A 20,536-nucleotide genomic window follows, 5' to 3' on the forward strand; every position below is an offset into this window, starting at 1 on the left:
TTTGCATGAATCAGGCTCGCAAAAAACCATAAACAAAGTATGTAAAGAAATAAAATGGTTTCTTTATTTTTATATTGCAACAAAACGAACATTTGTTGTTGCTATAGATTTGAATTGGTAGAACCGTTGGTTAGGTGATGGTATATTTGGCGTGTGTGTGTGACATATATCCGTTTACGCAACGTACTTCGAAATTAGAGAAGGAACATCAAATTAAAGAGCTATGCATACCCCATCAAAAACCCACAATGTATGAGTATAAGTATATGGCACGAGGGTAATTAAATACAAAACTCCAAAAGTTAGGACCATATTTTGTATAAATCATACTAAGTGGCAATAAACACGAAAAGAAAATAGACGAAATTTACTTACCAAAAATGAAAATATGTTTATAAAACATACTCTCACAGTTGGCTCTCTACGGAGGAGATTGTTTGTATTTTCAGGTTAATCACGCGCGTTTTTTTGGTAGTTTTGTTGGGCCCTAGCTGGTTAGTTAACTCAGCCAACTAGCCAACAAAACCAACATCGAGTTTTACTCACACACACACACACACACGCTGATGATGAATATAATGATGACAATAGCTTCAGTCATGCCTATAGAGTGAGTTAAACAAAAATAAAAAGTAACAACTCAACCAGTTTCTTTTTTTTGTGGGGCGGGGGCCCTCTTACCAACATTATTAAAGAAAATAGATTAGAAAACATGAATTGGTGGTGAGGAGCATAAAAGTCAAACACAAACCAGAATTATATGAATCCTTTTTCTTAAAGAATTATTCAAAATAACAACACAAGCGCAACAACAGCAGCAACACACAATAAATACATTGCCGATTGTTAGGTGCTATAAACAAAAACATTTCTTTTCCTGTTGTTTTTGTTGTACGTATAAAGCCAATGAGTGTGCATACTTTGATGTTAGCTTTAACAGTATTTTGAGACAAAACAAAAAAGAACTAGCGTGATTCACATTTTTGATTAATGATAATTTGGATTCTCTCACTCTCTTCATTTCTGTGCAAGTACCGTAAGCAGCTAATTACATTCTCTTTATGAAAAAAAAGAGTATTTTTTATTAGGCGCTTTACATGGGGATGCCATATTATATGCAATAAAATCATATGGAAAAGTTGAAAGAGTCGAAATACTGGAATATGGCATCTCTTGCACAATATGGATCCAAAGCCGAGTTTTGTGAAGCATTAAAGGAGTACATTGTAGCAATAAATGAAGCCGTCCGTGATATAATAATAATTGCCCAAAGATAGGAAAGATAATAGTCTCTACAAGAACAAAATTAAAACTGTGATACAAGATTCTGGAATGAAGTGACTGACAGAAGAAAAATAGCAACGCAAGTTATCGGACCATTATATGCTAAGAATAAATTATCAATGCCAGAAAACAAAACAAAGTTGATATTTTTAGCTATAAGCCAGATTGATTGCGTAGAGAAATTATTTCAACAACAGAAAAGGCAAAATATATAGACCAAGATATAGATGCAGGGACGTTAACACGATAAAAATGTTTTGAGAAAGTAAATGTATTAAGAATAACCTTGATAGCATCGGCACAGTCTTGTTTTGACGGAGCCCTAGTATTGCTATCTGGAAGACACTGATGGGTCAAAGCTAGAGGACAGAGTGGGCCTGGGGTCTACTTGAGAACCCATGGACTGAGATCAGTTTTAGACTGCCTGACCATAATACGGCCTTGCAAGCGGAGATCCGGGCGATCACGGAATGCGTGAAGTGGTGTGGTGCTAACGCGAGGACGTCGATTGTGAACATCTTTACTGACGGTAAAATTGCCGTAAGAGCAATAACAACCAGGACAATAAGGTCACGAACAGTCTTGCAGTGTAAGAAGCATATTAACGCATTATCTGAGGATGGCAACATCCGCATCTTTTGGGTGCCAGCCCATAACGGAGTAAGGGGGAACGAATGAAAGGGCAGACGATATGGCGGTGAAGGCCAGAGGACTACCGTCAATAAACTTGCTTAACCCGAAGCCTCCCGGGTCGACGCAATCCGAGTTAGCGGGTGGGCGACGAAAGCGCATGCAACATTGTGGAACAGCGAAACGCTCGGTAGGACGGCGAAAATTCTATGGGGGGATCCAGAGCATGAGAAGACGAGGCTATTATTAAAAGGAAGTAAGAAGGAGGCCAGAATAGCGATTGGTATCATAACGGGACACATAGGACGACGAGCATTGTTATGTAAAATCGGTGCGGTAAGTGATAGCATGTGTAGGACATGCGGGGAAGATGATGAGACGTTGGAGCATGTTCTTTGTCATTGCCCGGTTTTCGCGTCTAACAGATACCGACACTGCAGTGGTATTGAAAGCAATTAAGGATTTTGTAAGTATCACGAAATCCAAACTTGTATTCTCTTTTTCGAGGTTACTTTTTTTAGTATTTACAGCGCACAACAAACCGATTACTGGCCTAGGAGTATGTTCATAGTGACATGGGGTGGATTAATATCTGCACCCTATCTTCAATCTAACCCAACCCAAATGCATTAAAAATATACACAATAACCAGTTGTTTACGAATGACCTAGGTTAGGATGATGCAAATACCTTATTCGTCTAGACATCAACGTTGGCAAGATTAAGGCCCATTGTGATTCATTATCTTCCCTCTTCTCGTTCCGATTAATTCAATTAGAATTACCTCAGAAATTTGAAACGTTAAAAAGTGGGAAGTGTGGTAACGGCTAAACTTGACAAATCACATGAAGCCTGCCGATGCCCCTACCGTAATTATGGGAAATCACCCATAATTACGGTAGGGGCATCGTCATTCACTATACAAAAGTCATCAATCTGCTATGGCAAAAAAAAAACACACACACATTATTGAACACGTGCACAAGAACATAAGCCCATGGGTTTGGAAATAGTGTGCACAAGTGTTAATTTGCCCACCACTAATATATTTATACAATATATATCAGCAACCACAAATCATATGGTGCAATCCGCCATCTTGTCATCATTGTGAGGCCATCGTAGCGCAGAGGCTAGCATGTCCGCCTGAACGCCTGGGTTCAAATCATGGCGAGACCATCAAAAACAAAAATTTTCAGCGATGGATTTTCCTTTCTAATGCTGGCAACATTTGTAAGGTACTATGCCATGTAAAAACTTCTCTCCAAAGAGGTGTCGCACTGCGATACCCCCTTCGGACTCGGCCATAAAAAAAGACCCATTTTCAGCTTAAACTTGAATCAGAGTGCACTCATTAATATGTGAAAAGTTACCCCTGTTCCTTAGTGGAATGTTCAGGCGCAAAATTTTAAATTTCCAATTACCATTGTGAGCGACCGTTCAAGTATTTACGTTGCTATAATTTTTGTTTCAAACTCGTCTGGCAACTCTGCCTTAAAAGGGTTTTCTCGTCGCATTGTGGTCTGCCAAACGGCCTTTTAAAGTATTAAAAAAACCATAAGAACAGGGCTGAAACAAAATTTCTGTATTACTAATTGACAAGAAAGGCTACTAGATTTGTTTTACATCTTTCTAATGGCAGTAGACACTTTGTGTGTTCGTTTACTACTTTTCCTATATGCTAGTGGTGGTATATATGAGTTATATTTGTCTGTTTTGCATTCAGTATTGGTGCTTGTTTGCCTCATCATCAAAATCGTCGATTGACGGCTGTGGAGTGAGTGTGCAACGTGACAGCAGTTTATGGGTTCGGCCGGCCATGCACCATGGTTAAAAACACTTTGTGGCCTGAGATGCTTTCGTTGCAAGTGCGTGTGAATGAACGTTTCAAATAAACGAAAGAAAGGTGGGTAGAAACAGGAATGGCTAAAGGCAGAAACAAAAAGTGTAACGGTAAATAACAGCTGACTAATACACAATTTGTTTTTATTTTTCGGAGAAAAAGACTAAATGAGACAATAGACATTTAGCGTAAGAAGGAATTGAGTTATTGCAATATTGGTAGATTATGAGAAATAACTAATACTTAACCGAATGGTATCACATTTTATGCAGATATTAAGCCCTCCACAGTTTGCACAGTTAAGCGTAGACGACGTTGTCAACAAGTTCGTATAAATATTCGAATTTTACGATTAACAAATACAAGGGCTACTCTTGATGAGTGTGAAGTCAAGTCGAGACAATACGATATGACACTTTTTCAATGGTTGGTATCATTTAGGTTGGTAAAAATCTTAACATAATAAGGTCCACATCACGCCAATATAACTAGGTTAGGGAGCTGTCTATCTGCGGCTACAACAATAAACCCACAATGAGATACTGACTAAAAATTTCTAAAAATATATCAGAGATGTGAGGCGACCCTTCAGATGGCATCCCGTAAGTAACTATTTAGCTATACGCTCTTCAAGTGCTGCTAGCTAGGGCTTGAGATACCGATTACAGGATCTTTCTTTATAGCAAATTTTAAAGGTATGGGAGAGACGTGAAAATTGTTGAAGGCCACCGTTAAGATTTTTGTATAATCCGTCATTCCTGTTCCTCTACATTGACATTTAGCACAAAAGTTAAAGACCGGAGGGGGCTTGGCTTTGGCATAGCAGTTTGACATCTCCACGTTTTCATCTTATTGGGATCGGACCACTTTCCCATTATTCTCACCATTTTCTATCAGATTTCATAACACACTTTCGAACCCCTGTAAAAAGGATGACAGGACCTGTCACTTTTGGCGCAGTAACTATCAGTGACTGTTCCGAAGACATGAGGCCGGTTATTCGAGGTCAATATATTAAGCATCCCGAGAGTGACAAGGCAAGGAGGGGAGCCATTCGTCATATTCGTGGTCTTTGAGCCAATGAACAACATTCACAATTTGCAGTGGACGAAGTTTTAACTTTCATCTTCAGTGCCAAGTCATCTAAGAAGCTGGGCTCTGATGGAATCTCTAAATGAATGCTGATGAAATTGGATATACTGGAAATCGAATACATGACTGTCTGGAAAATGAAAGAGTGATCCTGCTACTGAAGCCTGGAAAGGACAGCTTTACGGACAGATCACCCTTCAACAACCAATCCCATGGCAGCCGTTTGTACGTACCGGATTGACCCGATAGAGTTCTTCATCGGCAAGGGCTGCCGACTCGGTGTATAACACACAGCTACAGCAACATCACCCTTATCTGCGGTAGTCAAGACACTTCTCCTCCCGAGTCTTGTTATAGAATTTTCACTTGCTTAAAATCAGCAAGGCCTCCATTGATTGAACGCATTTTATAGCTCTGGACCTCTCAAAGGCTTTCGATACGGTAAGACATGCTGCTGCAGACGGTCCTAAAAAGTTGAATCAGAAATTACTGTGTGGTCGCTAGTCGTGTGTGGAATTTAGGGATAAAAAGCTCCATATAGTGCAACAGGGAGTTCCTAAAGGTGGGTAATATATCCGACCCTGTTTTATTTTTTTATACCTTTTCACACACTTTAGATGGCAACGAGTTCGGTTTATACTCGGATCGTGGCTTCGGGCCGTTTTGTTGATGACATCTGCAAGATGTTGAACAACCACTTTGCCGATCTTCCCGTTTCTTTCGCTGCCAAAAACTTTGAAGATATCAGCCAAAATATCTTTAGCCATACTCTCATCGCTCATTAGCGCAGAAGCTTGAAGAAGAGGTTGATACCAAATATACTTGGTGCCACATTTGACAGTCTTTGTACATCTTCCGCACATGCCTGTTTTCCATTTGTGACAAGGTCACAAAACAGGATCCTCAATTCGGTTGCCGACAGCACTTGCGGTGACAAAAAATCTAGTTGACTTCATACAATGCATATGACCGGTCAGTGATAAACTGAAAAAGACCAGTCAGAATGCTACACTATGTACTGCGACGGGCTATCTCTTCAGTTTTCATTTGGACCACCTCCATCGGGTGGCAAATTTTAGCCGAGCGAAGGCACAACTACATACATGCTGTCTAAGCAATCACCATTTTGTGAATAGGTATCCACCGCCCAGAGATGTCAAGGTTGATCTACTTGATCTGGAGCGAAAGATTCAGCGACACGAGAACGTCTGGGTCAGGTGGAGTTTCAAGGGGGTCTAGACAGCATTCACCCACACTCTCATCGCTCTCATACACGGTAACAGAAGCGCCAAAAAGCTACCGAGTGAACGCAATCCTTAGAAATCGACCGCCACCTATTGCACCTGAAGAAGTTAGCATCCCTCTATAAACTAGGGTAGTTCTGGCCCAGTTATATACGGCTCAGTTACCTCAACTTCAACAGAGCTAGGATTGATGCCGGCGTGAATCAAAAACTTGTGTCCCGATGTTAATCTGGAATCACATGACATGCGTCTCATATTTAAATGTCCAGCCAATACTACTTCTCTTGGGAGCAGATCCCTCTGGACGCACCCAACTTAGTCATAGAGTTCCTTCAATCCCATGGCAGCCGGTTGTACGTACCGGATTGACCCGATGGAATCCTCCATCGGCAAGGGCTGCCGTCTCGGTGTAAAACACACTGCTACAACAACAACAACATAGAGTTCCTAAATCTGAATACATAACAAAATCCAGCAGGCGAAAGTATGAATAACAACACATTGCTACAACGACAGCCTGTGCGAATATTTTTGCTATACAGTTCGTAGGCTTCGGCAAATTCTACGCTTCTAGACAGATGTGGTTTATGGATTTGGATGGTCAACGATAATACATATATATAATAATTTATCGATAAAGTTATCATTTTCAGCCTATTTGGCTTGATCTGATTTTATCACTTTAGTTGGGATATGTGAGCACATAACGGATATTCGTCCAAATCCACAGTATTGTTCTCAGATATTTGAATTTTCTTGCGTCTAGACGATAGATGTATACCGAAGCTGCATGAGAATGAAATCAAACGCAGTTGGACTGGTTTATTGATCTTATTTCATGTGAGGAATTAATAGAGTGACTATGAAAACATTGACTGGGACGGTTTATTACAATGCTTGTCCACCTTCGATAATTCTTCTTCTATAGTTCCGACGCAAACGATTTAAGTGCTCGTGTTGCTTTGTTCTTTTATAAGCTATTCTCGTTTTTATCTTTTCTAAGGCGAAGATTTCATAGCTTTGGTGACGATTTATACGTGAGGAAAGGTGTAAGCATTTTTCTAAGTGTTTTGGCAATTAGGATTCTAAGGGGGTTTGGCGTCTTATCAAAGGCTCGGGTTGTTTTGTGATAAAATACTGCATTATGTTGGTGATGTTAATATAATTAATAATTTTGTTGCTACGAGTGTTCAATCTAACAGAGACTCAGGTGCTGTTATCCACTCATTCCCTGACTTAAAAGAGCTGTTTTCTTTTAGCTGTATTAATGTTAACGATGTTGCGATGGTATGGAAAAAAAGTCGGTTGGTGTTGATGGTATCTATTACCAATTTTTAAAGCTTGCTTCCGTATACTTCTGACTTAATTCTTCATTTATTTACAGTTTTCACCTGAAAAAATGCGCGTGTGGTGTCAATACCCAAGTCAACTACTGTTATTCGCAGCACGGAGGACTTAAGGCCCATTTCAATTCTTGCAGTTCGTTCTAAGCTTTTTGAACATATTCTTAAGGAGCAGATAATGATGAATAGCAAACGAAAGATCTTAGATTCCCAATATGCCTTTCGCTCAGGTCACAGTACCACTTTAATGTTGCTACATCTTACTGGATCCATTAGGAATAATATTAAAGATAGTGCTCTCCTATCTCTTGACTTGTCAAAGGCTTTTAACTCCGGAATATGATTGAGAAACTTAGAAACAACTTTGTTTTTCTGATTTGCTTGCAAACTTTTAATGTCGAACATGTTTGGTACAACTCAATTTTTCGAGTTAAATGGAATAAAATCTGGAATTATTTCCATTTTTGCTGGTGGACCACATGGTTCGATTTTAGACCCACTACTTTACATACTTTATACTTTACATAAAGATTTTTCAGAATTCTCAGGACCAAGCCAGTGCAACACTTTTCTTTTTGCTGTCTCTGTTCGATTTGCTACAATCGCCTCCATCATCGGTCGATGTCAGTGAGGTGTAACCGGTGCATAGAGTGGGTACATTTCCGATATTGCTCTTTCCTTACATCACTACGGGAGTATAGTCTCACTGAATATGTTGCAAGATGCTGCGCGAACATAGACAGTAGTGGGTTACAAGCATCGTTGGACTGTGTAACCCCTCCAACCTCTCCCGTGCGGCAATATACGCAAAAGCAGCATCCCAGCCACAATATTGCCAGGCCAGTGCCGGGAATTGTATCGTTTTTGCAATCAAATTTCAACGGTCTCCGTGGCAAGATCGACTAGATTGTGAATTTTATGAGTCGGAAGTATATAAAGCGGACCAACACCTGCAGCTTGCACAGTTGTCACGGATATAATGTGCTACGTAAGGATCGCTTAAGGAATGGAGGTGGGGGATTGGTCTTTGTGATACATCATTCCGTGCAGTATAGACCCATCTCGTCTGCGCCTGGCGTCAGTGACCGCTACATGGAGTACATGGGGATAGCAGCCAGGTCCGGTACTGTCGACATAGACCTATACAATGAGTAAATACCGTCGGTTGGTAGTCAGGCGACATAAGTGGGCTACTATTTGGCCATAATCGTCTGGTTCTAGGGGACTTTAATGCGCTCCGCTAGATAATGACCAGCGGGGCATTACTTTGGCAGAGCAGATGGAAGGCTCCACGTTTTGCACTGTGAATGAGGATGCCCCCTAGAATTACAGAGAGGTGTAACAGCTCGTCAGACATTTCCATTGCACCCCTGATTTCCTGAGTGACGTATTCTGACAAGCCGTCATTTCTATGGGATCAGACTACCTTGCCATAATTCTCACAATCGTCCGACCATCCGGTCGAAGACGGGCGTGATGGGATTCGTTGTACGGACCCCCTAACCCGATAATCAGCGAGCTGAATCTGAAAATAAACAGGGTAGTCAACGAACATAGGCGGAATTTGCGGCTGGAAAACTTGGAGCAATGTAATCTAAGCACTGGTTTAGACAAGCTGTGGTCAGTCACTCTCGAACCCCGGTAGACGGGATGATAGGACCACAGTCACTTTTGGTGGCGTAATCGTGACTGATCCCAAGAGATGCGCCAGGTTGTTTAACCATCAATTTATTGTGCATCCCGAGAGTGACAGGGCTAGGAGGAGAGACATTGGTCATATCTGTGGTCTCTGAGTCGTAGGACAGCCATCACAATTTACAGTGGGCGAAGTTACGAATGTCATGCCTGGCGCCAAATCATCCAAGGCGTTAATCCCCGACGAAATCTCTACACTGATGCTGATATACTTGGAGTAGAATGCCTTATTACTGTCTTCAGCCTGTCGTTGAACACTCTTATAGTTCCCGATGTCTGGAGAATGGGCAGAGTGATCCCGATACTGAAGCCTGGAAAGGACCCGAGTTTGGGGGTGTCGTACAGACGGATCTCCCTTCACTCACCAGTAGCAAAGACGCTTGAGGCATTACTCCTCCCGAACCTGGTAGGAGAATTTCCATTCGCCGAACATCAACATGGTTTCCGAAGACTGCATAGCACAACAACTGCTTTGTATGCCATCACCGAACACATTTGCCGTGGCTTTAATGAGCCTAGGCCATTTGATAGGACGGTCCTTGTGGCACTGGACCTATTGAAGGCATTCGACACGGTCAGCCATGTCAAACTATTGTATTTGGGGACAAGTAGCAAGAAATCTGAGTAAGCTGCCACAAAATCTTCAGCCACATTGTTCACTACAAATACGCGTGGGGTGAATGCCGAGCTAACTATCATGGTCGATGGAGAAATGATTTCGACCATCAAGTGTCCCAAAGTACTTGGCGTCACATTTGACAGCTTTTGACATACTCCCCACATGCCACGAAGACATAATTACATGCTATCTATTCGATACCTTTTGGGTTGTTATCGCAGAGACCATCACCAACAAACTGCTACAAAAACAACAACATCATTTGATCAAAAGCAGCTTCTTTATTCCTATTGGGCTGGAATTGATGCCAATGTGTTAGATATGTGTCCCACTTGTAGCCAGAGGCCGCAAGACGGGCATCACCCGTTTATCTGTACTTTCAATCCAACTTAACTTGAAACCAGATGGTTCTAGTTGTATTTGCGATGGTTAGCTTCGATAAAGGTTGCAAGTTCCAAGCCCATCAACCTAACCTAGCTATTATTGGGTTGCCCAAAAAGTAATTGCGGATTTTTCATATAGTCGGCGTTGACAAATTTTTTCACAGCTTGTAACTCTGTAATTGCATTCTTTCTTCTGTCTGTTATCAGCTGTTACTTTTAGCTTGCTTTAGAAAAAAAGTGTAAAAAAGTATATTTGATTAAAGTTCATTCTAAGTTTTATAAAAAATGCATTTACTTTCTTTTAAAAAATCCGCAATTACTTTTTGGGCAACCCAATAAATTAAGTACGAAGACACAACATACACTTTCAAGATCGTTTCAAAGTACCATCCTAAGAGCATATTTATATTGTACGACAGAACATAAATGGCTTCTGAAGTATTCCATTACATTTAACATAAGATGGAGATCCGATACAAAAACTTACAAATAACATATATTTTAAACTTTTGTCACTCACAATGATTGGGTACTACTTATATTTTATCGTGTTCTCCACTATATTTGAAATGCAAGAATGACATCTGTAGTCTTTTAATTGTAAATTATAATTTTATTTTCCCCGTTTGTTTTAAATTTAATTTTTTCATTTCTACTGCAGAGATGCGAGATACAACAATCGATGTTTTCACTTATCGCTGGGTGTTAGAACAATTCGATAACTTTTGGTGGTGAAATTCCTTAAGGATGCCAACTGGATACCTTTTAAGCCGGCTACACGTTTAAAAAGCGCCACGCACAAACAAACACATTTGTACTAATCAAATTACCCATTTAAAATTATTTACAGGTAGAAACTAGGGGTTTGTACGTGTGGTTGTAACTGTTTTTATTTTTAAAATCAGAACCAAATCAATTGGTCCTGCCCATTCATGCATATTTTAATGTTAAAAGAATGATTTGTTCGTATGTTAGCTTGAGAGAATATTTGTATACAAGATACTGTTTTTTAATTTTTGGGCTTGTTTTATTTTAGCACTACCCAGTGCAAGCCAGATGTTATTTACTGGTGTTTGGGGACAAAGTCACAAAGCGCCCAGTAAATGCTGGTACTATGTTCGTTTTTAGCAGTAGAAAACTCATGTTTTTCGCGATAACTTTTTGAAAAACTTCAAAATCTAAATGATACCATAATATTTTTTAAAAATATTCCATATGCAATGAGGGAATGTCCTACTGAGTGGAAAGTATTCGCGAAAAGCGGACACAGTAACCTTAAGTTGAATTGTTAACCTGCTTAAATTGCCAATGAATGGGTCATGGGTTCGATTACCACCATCAGGCTTTGGTTGCTGTGGTTTTTGTAGCATTGTGTTTTACACTGAGGCATATTTTTTAATATATTGCTAACTTTTTAGAATTTTCGCTCCATTACTTACAAAGCCAACCTCGTATTTCAAAAGAAAACACCGAAAAACAGACACAAGGAATGAAAATATATTCGCCTGCCAACCACGGATCCGTTACTTTGGACAGAATATTCAATAAAATTCCCAACAAAAGAAGCTTCGGCATTAAATGACACAAAACTCAAATTTATGCACAAACCGAATTGGCGGCGGCGACACACACCGAGCAATAGGAAAAATACAAAAATTTATTGGAATTATTCAAAGACCCTATACAATGGGAGTAACTAGATGTATAGGAAATGTCATGGAAATAGAAATAATAGGTGATAGACAAGAAAATGCATGCCAAAGGGATGAGCAGAGACTTGTCAATGATAATAATTATAATGCTGCTGCGATAGAATTGTAGTGTAGCACGGATGAAAGGAAGGAAGGGAAAGGAAACAAATGATGATAATGTTGAGAAAGAGGACAACGGCTAACACTTTGGTTTACAGCTATCACAAAGTCAATAACCTATAAAAAATACAAGAAGACTACTATGCTTGGCATATTTTCAAGATGAACCGACAAAAAAACTAAATCTCACACAAGGGCATTATGGCCGGAATAATGGATAAACAAACAAAAATTTCAAGGCAATACGGGAAAATCTATGGGAGAAAACAAATCGAATTTAGGTGCTGGGGAGCGATGCTTGAATTTATAGGCAAAAGGCCAATGTGCTCACCATTGCTGGTTTGTTAGCGCTAGGTCTTCTTTTTCATAGGCATTCATTAATACATTGGCTGCTATTAATACTTCTTTTTATTAATTAAACACTAGTGGCCATTATTGATTGGAAAAAATCACATAAACACAGTTTATTTGCCATTAACATTTCGAAAAGTGATTTCTTTTTTCCTTTAGTCGTTTCGTTTTTGTTTGCTCCTCCGAGAGATTTTCGAAATTTTCTTTGTTTAGTATCAAGTGGTGGCTATGATGTGATGACAGTGTTAGTGTGTGTGCGTGTGCCTGTTTTTTTATTTTTGTCGTTTTCGGAGATTCGGATGTCAAATTGTTGTTCCATATGTGCTGCACTTAGCAGCATAGCACACAGAATGCGAGTGTGTGTAAGTTTGTGCTCGAGTAGGGACATGAATTCTAAGCACGCAGTTTTCTAAACATTTCCCACATGTTTTTTACGCAACTCTTCTTATTTTCTCGCACAAGCACACACTTTTGTTTGCACTTTGAAATGTTCTATCAACGATATTGCAATTACACTTTTTTGCATTTTTTTTTTGATTGGCTTTACAGAATAATGTAGCAAAAAAAAAAACAACTAAGTAAAGAAGTAACAACTAGACATACATACATACACAAACAATCTTGTTCGAATTCTCCGTCGCCTTCGAACGATGGCAAAGTCGACGATGTCCGTCCGGAAGTTTAATTTTTTCTTTTTCTTCTTTGGATATCGAAAATGAGACTTAAATCTACACACACTGGGCACTCGAGACGCTGTTATATGTTTGTCTCTTTTCGTCTAACGCTCATCAAGGGACTGCACATTTCTGATTGTCACTGCATTTGACACTTTTTAGCATACATTTTTTTCTTTCGTAAGAAACATATTTTTCCTTCCTTCTTTCAAAAAAAATATAATTTCCGAAGTCATGCAATAATATTCACAAAATTTAAATGCTTCACTCTAACATAAAACTTGGCAACAAATTTTCACTTTCCGCAAAATTGCTTTAACCTCGCTGCTACACATTTCATGTATTTGCTTTTGCTCTCATATGCTATTTTTTTGTGGTCTCACCTTCACCTTTTTTCATTTACGTATACAAAGCTTTGCGTTATGTTACTTTTAGAATTTTTCTTTGATTTCTTTTTCACACTTACATTTATAATTTTGTAGTTTATTTGATATTGTTGTTTAGCATTTATTTCATGGACTTATTCTTAGGGTAATTTAGTTAAATAAAAAATATAACTATTTCGGTTTCTTTAAATTTCCGTGTGCCATGAATTTTACTTCGCCATTGTGAAAAAATTGTGTGGAATTTCGAAATTCGAATTCTCATTTGACATATTTTCGCGTTCACCAACAAGGCCCAGCGTTGTTAAAATGTGTACATCCTCCACGTTGTCAAATCATGCCATATTGTTTGGTGTACGTCATTTGTCATTCACTATGGTAATTTTTGCATACCAATTGCTTTTGCAATGAAAATCCGCTAGAGGCCGCGCGCGAGCACCGGAGAGATTTAATTGAACAATCTAGGGGGTTTCTCATAGGAGGGTTTCACTGCCATGTAATCGAAATAAAAGAAGACTTAAATAAACATACATACAAAAAAATACATTATTGTAGACAAATAAAGTTTGGATAATGCCCAGTATACACCTTTGCATTCGTTTGGCCAATCTACCACACTTTTTTTTGTGATATATACGTATTTATTCATGGTACAATTAAGAGGTATTGTCGTTAGCACAACAACAAAAATCTAACCCCAACGAAACTACCTTGATTAGCAAATGACATAACTTCAAATGTTAAAGTGGATATATACAATAAATAAACTTTTGCTGTGTTTTATTTTAGTACTGAATAGATAAGCCGTGAAGGGCAAAAATAAAACGCCAAATGTTTCCACGGTCTGTTTGTTTCCCATGAAATGGTAACGCCATTTGCCAACCTGTCAAGACAATACGAGGAAAAAAGCAAAAATATTTGCAAAATTTATAAATAAAATTTGCAAAACACTTGTGGACATAGCAGTTAAAGAAAATTGATTAAGATTTGTGCATGTAATTTTATTAATAATTGTTTATAATTTTATTTTGCCATTCACAATAGGAGACCACCCTAGCGCAGTGGTTAGCATGTCCGCCTATGACGCTAAACGCCTGGGTTCGAATCCTGGCGAGACCATCAGAAAAAACAAAAAAAAAAAGAAATAAATAAATAAAAATTCACCGGTGGTTTTCCCCTCCTAATGCTGGCAACATTTGTGAGGTACTATGCCATGTAAAACTTCTCTCCAAAGAGGTGTCGCACTGCGCCACGCCGTTCGGACTCGGCTATAAAAAGGAGGCTCCTTATGATTGAGCTTAAACTTGAATCGGATTGCACTCATTGATATGTGAGAAGTTTGAGAAGTTCCTTAGTGGAATGTTCATGGGCAAAATTTGCATTTGCATTCACAATAGAGTATTTCTGTGGGTGGCCACGCTTATTTGTAAAAAAATATCATAGCAATCCTGATGACAGATTTTCTACATAAAGCGCTGTATGCACCTCTGGCGAAATTTTCGTTACCATAAGAAATGTATTGAGATATCCTAAACGAAATTTTTGTTACCGGCACCGTTACCGAAAATTTCGCTTGCAGGTACGCAGCCCAAATAAAATTTTCTTTGCGTAACAGGGTGATATAAAAGCCTTTGGTGAATAATTTTTTCTTTCAACTACGAATGAAAATGTATGTTTTAATAGCTCCAAGCAGGATTCACTAATAGAAGGTTAGGTCACATGCAAAAACACAAAGTGGATAGGCCCCATAAACATCATTAAGAATGTCAAATCTGACGATTGAAAATGTCATCATACAGGATTCACTAATAGAAGGTTAGGTCACATGCAAAAACACAAAGTGGATAGGCCCCATAAATATCATTAAGGATGTCAAATCTGACGATTGAAAATGTCATCATATAGGAGAAAACGTAAACAAAGAATGAATGTAAAAAGAGAACAAGTTGACATCCTCAATGCCAAGTACTGCCAAATATTAAAAAAAAGTATATCGGCTGATCGCTTGGCTTAACCTTATTCAGTGAATCCTGGTCATCATATAGGAGAAAACGTAAACAAAGAATGAATGTAAAAAGAGAACAAGTTGACATCCTCAATGCCAAGTACTGCCAAATATTAAAAAAAAGTATATCGGCTGATCGCTTGGCTTAACCTTATTCAGTGAATCCTGAGCTCCAAGCAACATGAAATAAAGATATTTGGAAATAAAAACGATTAATTACAGCTAATATGTACTTTATTAGCTAAACATTATTAAAATTCTGCTAAAAGTATAAATTGACGTTTGTCGCCATCTTGTAGTCTACATAACTATTTTTCAGTAGCGACATAAGCTGTGTTTTATTTTAGTACTTTAGTGCAGGGCATGAAAATGACATCTATCCAGGACAACAAAGTTTTAGATAAATTACCTGTGCAGGCTTAAACTCCGTTTACACGGCTCTTTAAATCCGGATCTTTTGGCTCAATCATCTGTTTTCCTTTTATAAAATCAGCTGAAGAGAGCCTTTAATCCAGATTCAATGAACAGTGTAAACGGGGTTTTGTGTAGAAATTTGTAGTCAGGAATGCCATGATGTTTTTCACAGATAAATGAATGGTGTGTTTTTCATAAATCCTCTATTGTGAATGGCAAAATAATATAAAAACCAATTAATACATTTTATTTGACTTCTTATGTATGTATAAATTTCAGCAATATTTTCACTATATCCTTAAGCGCGTAGTAGTATCTATAAATACCGTGTATTGGAACGAGACAATAATAGTTTCAAATATTATATTAAGTAATCGATAATCACACTGCCATGTAATCGAATTAGAAGAAGACTCAAATAAACATACAGGGTGGCTGATGAAAGCCGCTACCAAAAAAAAATGTAATAACTTTTTTTCTATTTAATAATAATAATTTAATAATTAATTTAATTAATTAATTAATTAATTTAATTAATAATAATTTAATAATTAATTTAATAATTTAATTTAACATGAATAAAAGAAAAATGTATTCCATACACCGAAAAAAAAATGTAGCAATATTCATCATTGTAGCAATATTCATCAGCCACCCTGTACATACATACATACATTGTATAAAAATTGCTCTAATTTAATTTGACCATCCACAATAGAGGCAAGTGACCATACTTGCCATAATGTGGTAAGGTCTTGCCATGAAGTGGTAACGCCATTTGCCAACCTGTCAAAACAATACCAGGAAAAAAGTGAAAATACTTGTAAAATTGTAAATAAAATTTGCAAAACCTTTATGGGCATAGTAGCCAAATGAAATGTATTAAGTTTTGTGAGCGAAATTTTAAAAATAATTGGTTTTAATTTTATTTTGCCATACACAATAGAGGATATCTGTGGGTGGCCACACTTATATGTGAAAAACATATCATGGCAATCCTGACGGCAGATGTTCTACATTAGCCTGCACTAGTAATATATCCAGAACTTCGTTGTCCTGGATAGATATAATTTTCATACAAATTTCATTGCACTGTACTATATAGTTCTAGAATAAAACACAGCTTATGTCACCCTGTTATGCAAAGAAAATTTCATTTGAGCTACGCACCTGCAAGCGATCAAGGCGGTTTCAAAAGTTAACAGCCGACCAGATTTGACGGTATTAGGATGTCAGAATTTTGTTTGTATTCTCTCTGTTGTTATCTTCTTTCTCGCATATTCTCTATTCCTGTACGCGCACGTACACACTCACGCTTACAAATTTCTTTGTTTGGGTTGCCAAAATATCGATCAGCTTGATGGCAAGATGGCGACTTCACCATATGCTTTTAATGTTGTTATACCAATGAGATAACCTTTAAATAAATTAGCCAAGGTGGATTTAAAAAGGTGATCAAACGCGAACAGCTATTAACAGCCGGCCAGATTTGACGGCATAAAGGCCAAAACAGAATGGACGAGTTGAGCTTTATTTTTAAGTGTCGCCTTGCAAAAATGAAACTCTGCACACAAATACCACAGAAGCAAGGCGGTAAAGTTAAAAAAATGTCAACATTGACAGTTGAAAGTGAGCGTCATTCAGCGGTGCAACATGTAGATGTGTTTTTATTCGTCAACGTTAAAATTGTTTAACTTTTGCGTGTTGATTTGGCAGAGTTGCATTTTTCAACACGATGTTCCTCAAAGCGCTCATTCTGTTTTGGCCTTTAAGATGTCAGCTTTTTGTTTGCATTCTCTTTGTGCCATCTTCTTTCTCGCATATTCTCTGCTCACGTGTACACACACACTCACAAATAATTCTTTGTTTGTGGTGGCAAAATTTCGATCAGCTTGATGGCAAGATGAAGATTTCTCCGTATGGTTTTTATGTTGTTGTACAAATGAGACAACCTTTAAAATAATTCAGCCATGTAAATCAGCCTTGGTTTAGGATATGCTGATGCATTCCTTATGGTAATGAAAATTTCGCCAGAGGTGCATACTGCGCTTTATGCATTTTTTACATAAAATTTTGATTTATTTAACAGCACTCCAAATTCACCGTTTTTAAACAGCTGATAAATTTTTTCTGCAAAACGCGTCGGTGAAATGTAAATTATTATTAGATTAAAAACATATTTTAACTTGTTTTCTATTCATACAAATGCTTTTGGGCCTTTGCAAGGCGTTTTCTATTGAACTTAGCAAATTTTGATCTGTTTCTTTGTTCTTGTTTCAGAATATGAAACGGTGGTGTGGAAAAATAGGATTTTCCCTATGCATTTTATCATCACACGATTCCAAAATATATTAATCTTTTTAGTAGCTATATCTAAAAATAAACCGATCTGAATCATAAACGACACGGATGTCGAAAAGACTAACACAACTCGATGTCCCAAATTTCGGCGAAATCGAACAATAAATGCGCCGTTTATAGGCCCAAAGCCTTAAATCGAGAGATTGGTCGATATGGCAGCTATATCCAAATCTGGACCGATCTGAGCCAAATTGAAGAAGTATGTCGAGGGACTCTACTTTACTCACTGTCCCAAATTTCGGCGAAATCGAACAATAAATGCGCCTTTTATGGCCTCAAAACCTTACATCGAGAGATCGGTCTATATGACAGCTATATACAAATCTGGACCGATCTGAGCCAAATTGAAGAAGTATGTCGAGGGACTCTACTTTACTCACTGTCACAAATTTCGGCGATATCGGATAATAAATGTTCCGTTTAAGGTCTCAAAGCTTTAAATCGAGAGATCGGTCTATATGGCAGCTATATCCAAATCTGGACCGATCTGAGCCAAATTAAAGAAGAAGAATGTCGAAGGGCCCAATACAACTCACTGTCCCAAATTTCGGCGAAATCGGACAATAAATGGCCTTTTATGGACCTAAGACCCTAAATCGCCGGATCGGTCTATATGGCAGTTACACCAAATCTGAACCGATCTGAGCCAAATTGAAGAAAGATGTCGAAGGGCCTAATACAACTCACTGTCCCAAATTTCAGCAAAATCGGAAAATAAATGTGGCTTTTAAGGGCCTTAGACCCTAAATCGGCGGATCGGTCTATATGGCAGCTATATCGAAAACTGGACCGATCTGAGCCAAATGGAAGAAGGATGTCGAAGAGCGTAACACAACTCATTGTCCCAAATTTCAGCAAAATCGGATAATAAATGTGGCTTTTATGGGCCTAAGACCCTAATTCGGCGGATCGGTCTATATGGGGGCTATATTAAAATATAGTTGGATATAGCCCATCTTAGAACTTAACCCGCTTATGGACACAAAAGGAATCTGTGCAAAGTTTTAGCTCAATATCTCTATTTTTAAAGATTGTAGCGTGATTTCAACAGACAGGCGGACAGATGGACATGGCTAGATCGTCTTAGATTTTTACGCTGATCAAAAATATATATACTTAATAGGGTCGGAAATGGATATTTCCATGTGTTGCAAACGGAGTGACAAAATGAATATACCCCCATCCTTCAGGGGTGGGTATAAAAATATAGACCTAAATTTGATCGATTTAACATGGTATAGACCGATATGACGATTTAGGGTCTTAGGCCTATAACAGGCGCATTTATTGTATTACCCGACTTCACAGAAATTCTGAACAGTGACTCCCAACATCTGTCCCGAATATGGTCTAAATCGGGCTATATTTAGATAGCTGCCATAAAGACCGATCTTCAGCTTTAGGTCCCAAAGACCATAAAAGCCGCATTTATTCTCCAATTTTGCTGAAATTTGAAACAGTGAGTTGTACTAAGGGCCTCGACATCCGAATCGAATATGGCGTATATCGGACCATATTTACATATAGCTGCCATATAACCGATCTGCTGATTTTGGGTCATAGGCCTATAACAGGCGCATTTATTACCCGACTTCACAGAAATTCTGAACAGTGAGTTGTATCAAGACTTCCAACATCTGTCCCTAATATGTTCCAGATCGGACTATATTTAGATAGCTGCCATAAAGACCGATCTTCAGCTTTAGGTCCCATAGACCATAAAAGCCGCATTTATTCTCCAATTTTTCTGAAATTTGAAACAGTGAGCTGCACTAGGGGCCTCGACATCCGACCCGAATATGGTGTATATCGGACTATATTTACATATAGCTGCCAATGACCGATCTGCTGATTTTGGGTCATAGGCCTATAACAGGTGCATTTATCAGCCGACTTCACAGAAATTCTGAACAGTGATTTGTATCAAGACTCCTGACATCTGTCCCCAATATGGTCCAGGTCAGGCTATATTAAGATATAGCTGCCATAGAGACCGATTTTCAGCTTTAGGTCTCATAGGGCATAAAAGTCGCATTTATTTTCCGATTTTGCTGAAATTTGAAATAGTGAGTTGCACTAAGGGCTTCGACATCCGACCCGAATATGATGTATATCGGACCATTTATACATATAGCTCCCATATGACCGATCTGCTGATTTTGGGTAATAGACCTATAACAGGCACATTCATTAACCAACTTCGCTGAAATTCTAAACAGTGAGATGTATGAAGACTCCCAACATCTGTCCCGAATATGGTCCAGATCGGGATATGTTTAGATATAGCTGCCATAGAGACCGATCTTTAGCTTTAGGCCCCAAAGACCATAAAAGCCACATTTATTCTCCAATTTTGCTGAAATTTTAAACAGTGAGCTGCTTTAAGACACTCGACATCCAAACC

General features: G+C 38.4%; 1 protein-coding gene across 5 annotated transcripts in view; it reads right to left on the reverse strand.

Annotated features, from left to right (window-relative positions):
* LOC106083323 (discs overgrown protein kinase) overlaps positions 1–13,656 on the reverse strand; it is a 31,695-nt gene extending 18,039 nt beyond the window's left edge. Inside the window, exon 1 of one of the 5 annotated variants that reach the window (XM_013246259.2) lies at positions 13,436–13,656. The gene's annotated coding sequence lies outside the window, so the exon portion shown is untranslated. The other 4 variants (XM_013246258.2, XM_013246257.2, XM_013246260.2 and 1 more) reach the window with 4 other exon arrangements.
* Between the last annotated feature and the right edge of the window lie 6,880 nt (positions 13,657–20,536).

This window comes from Stomoxys calcitrans, chromosome 2 (genome assembly GCF_963082655.1).
Source record: "Stomoxys calcitrans chromosome 2, idStoCalc2.1, whole genome shotgun sequence".
NCBI classification, from domain to species: Eukaryota; Metazoa; Arthropoda; class Insecta; order Diptera; family Muscidae; genus Stomoxys; species Stomoxys calcitrans.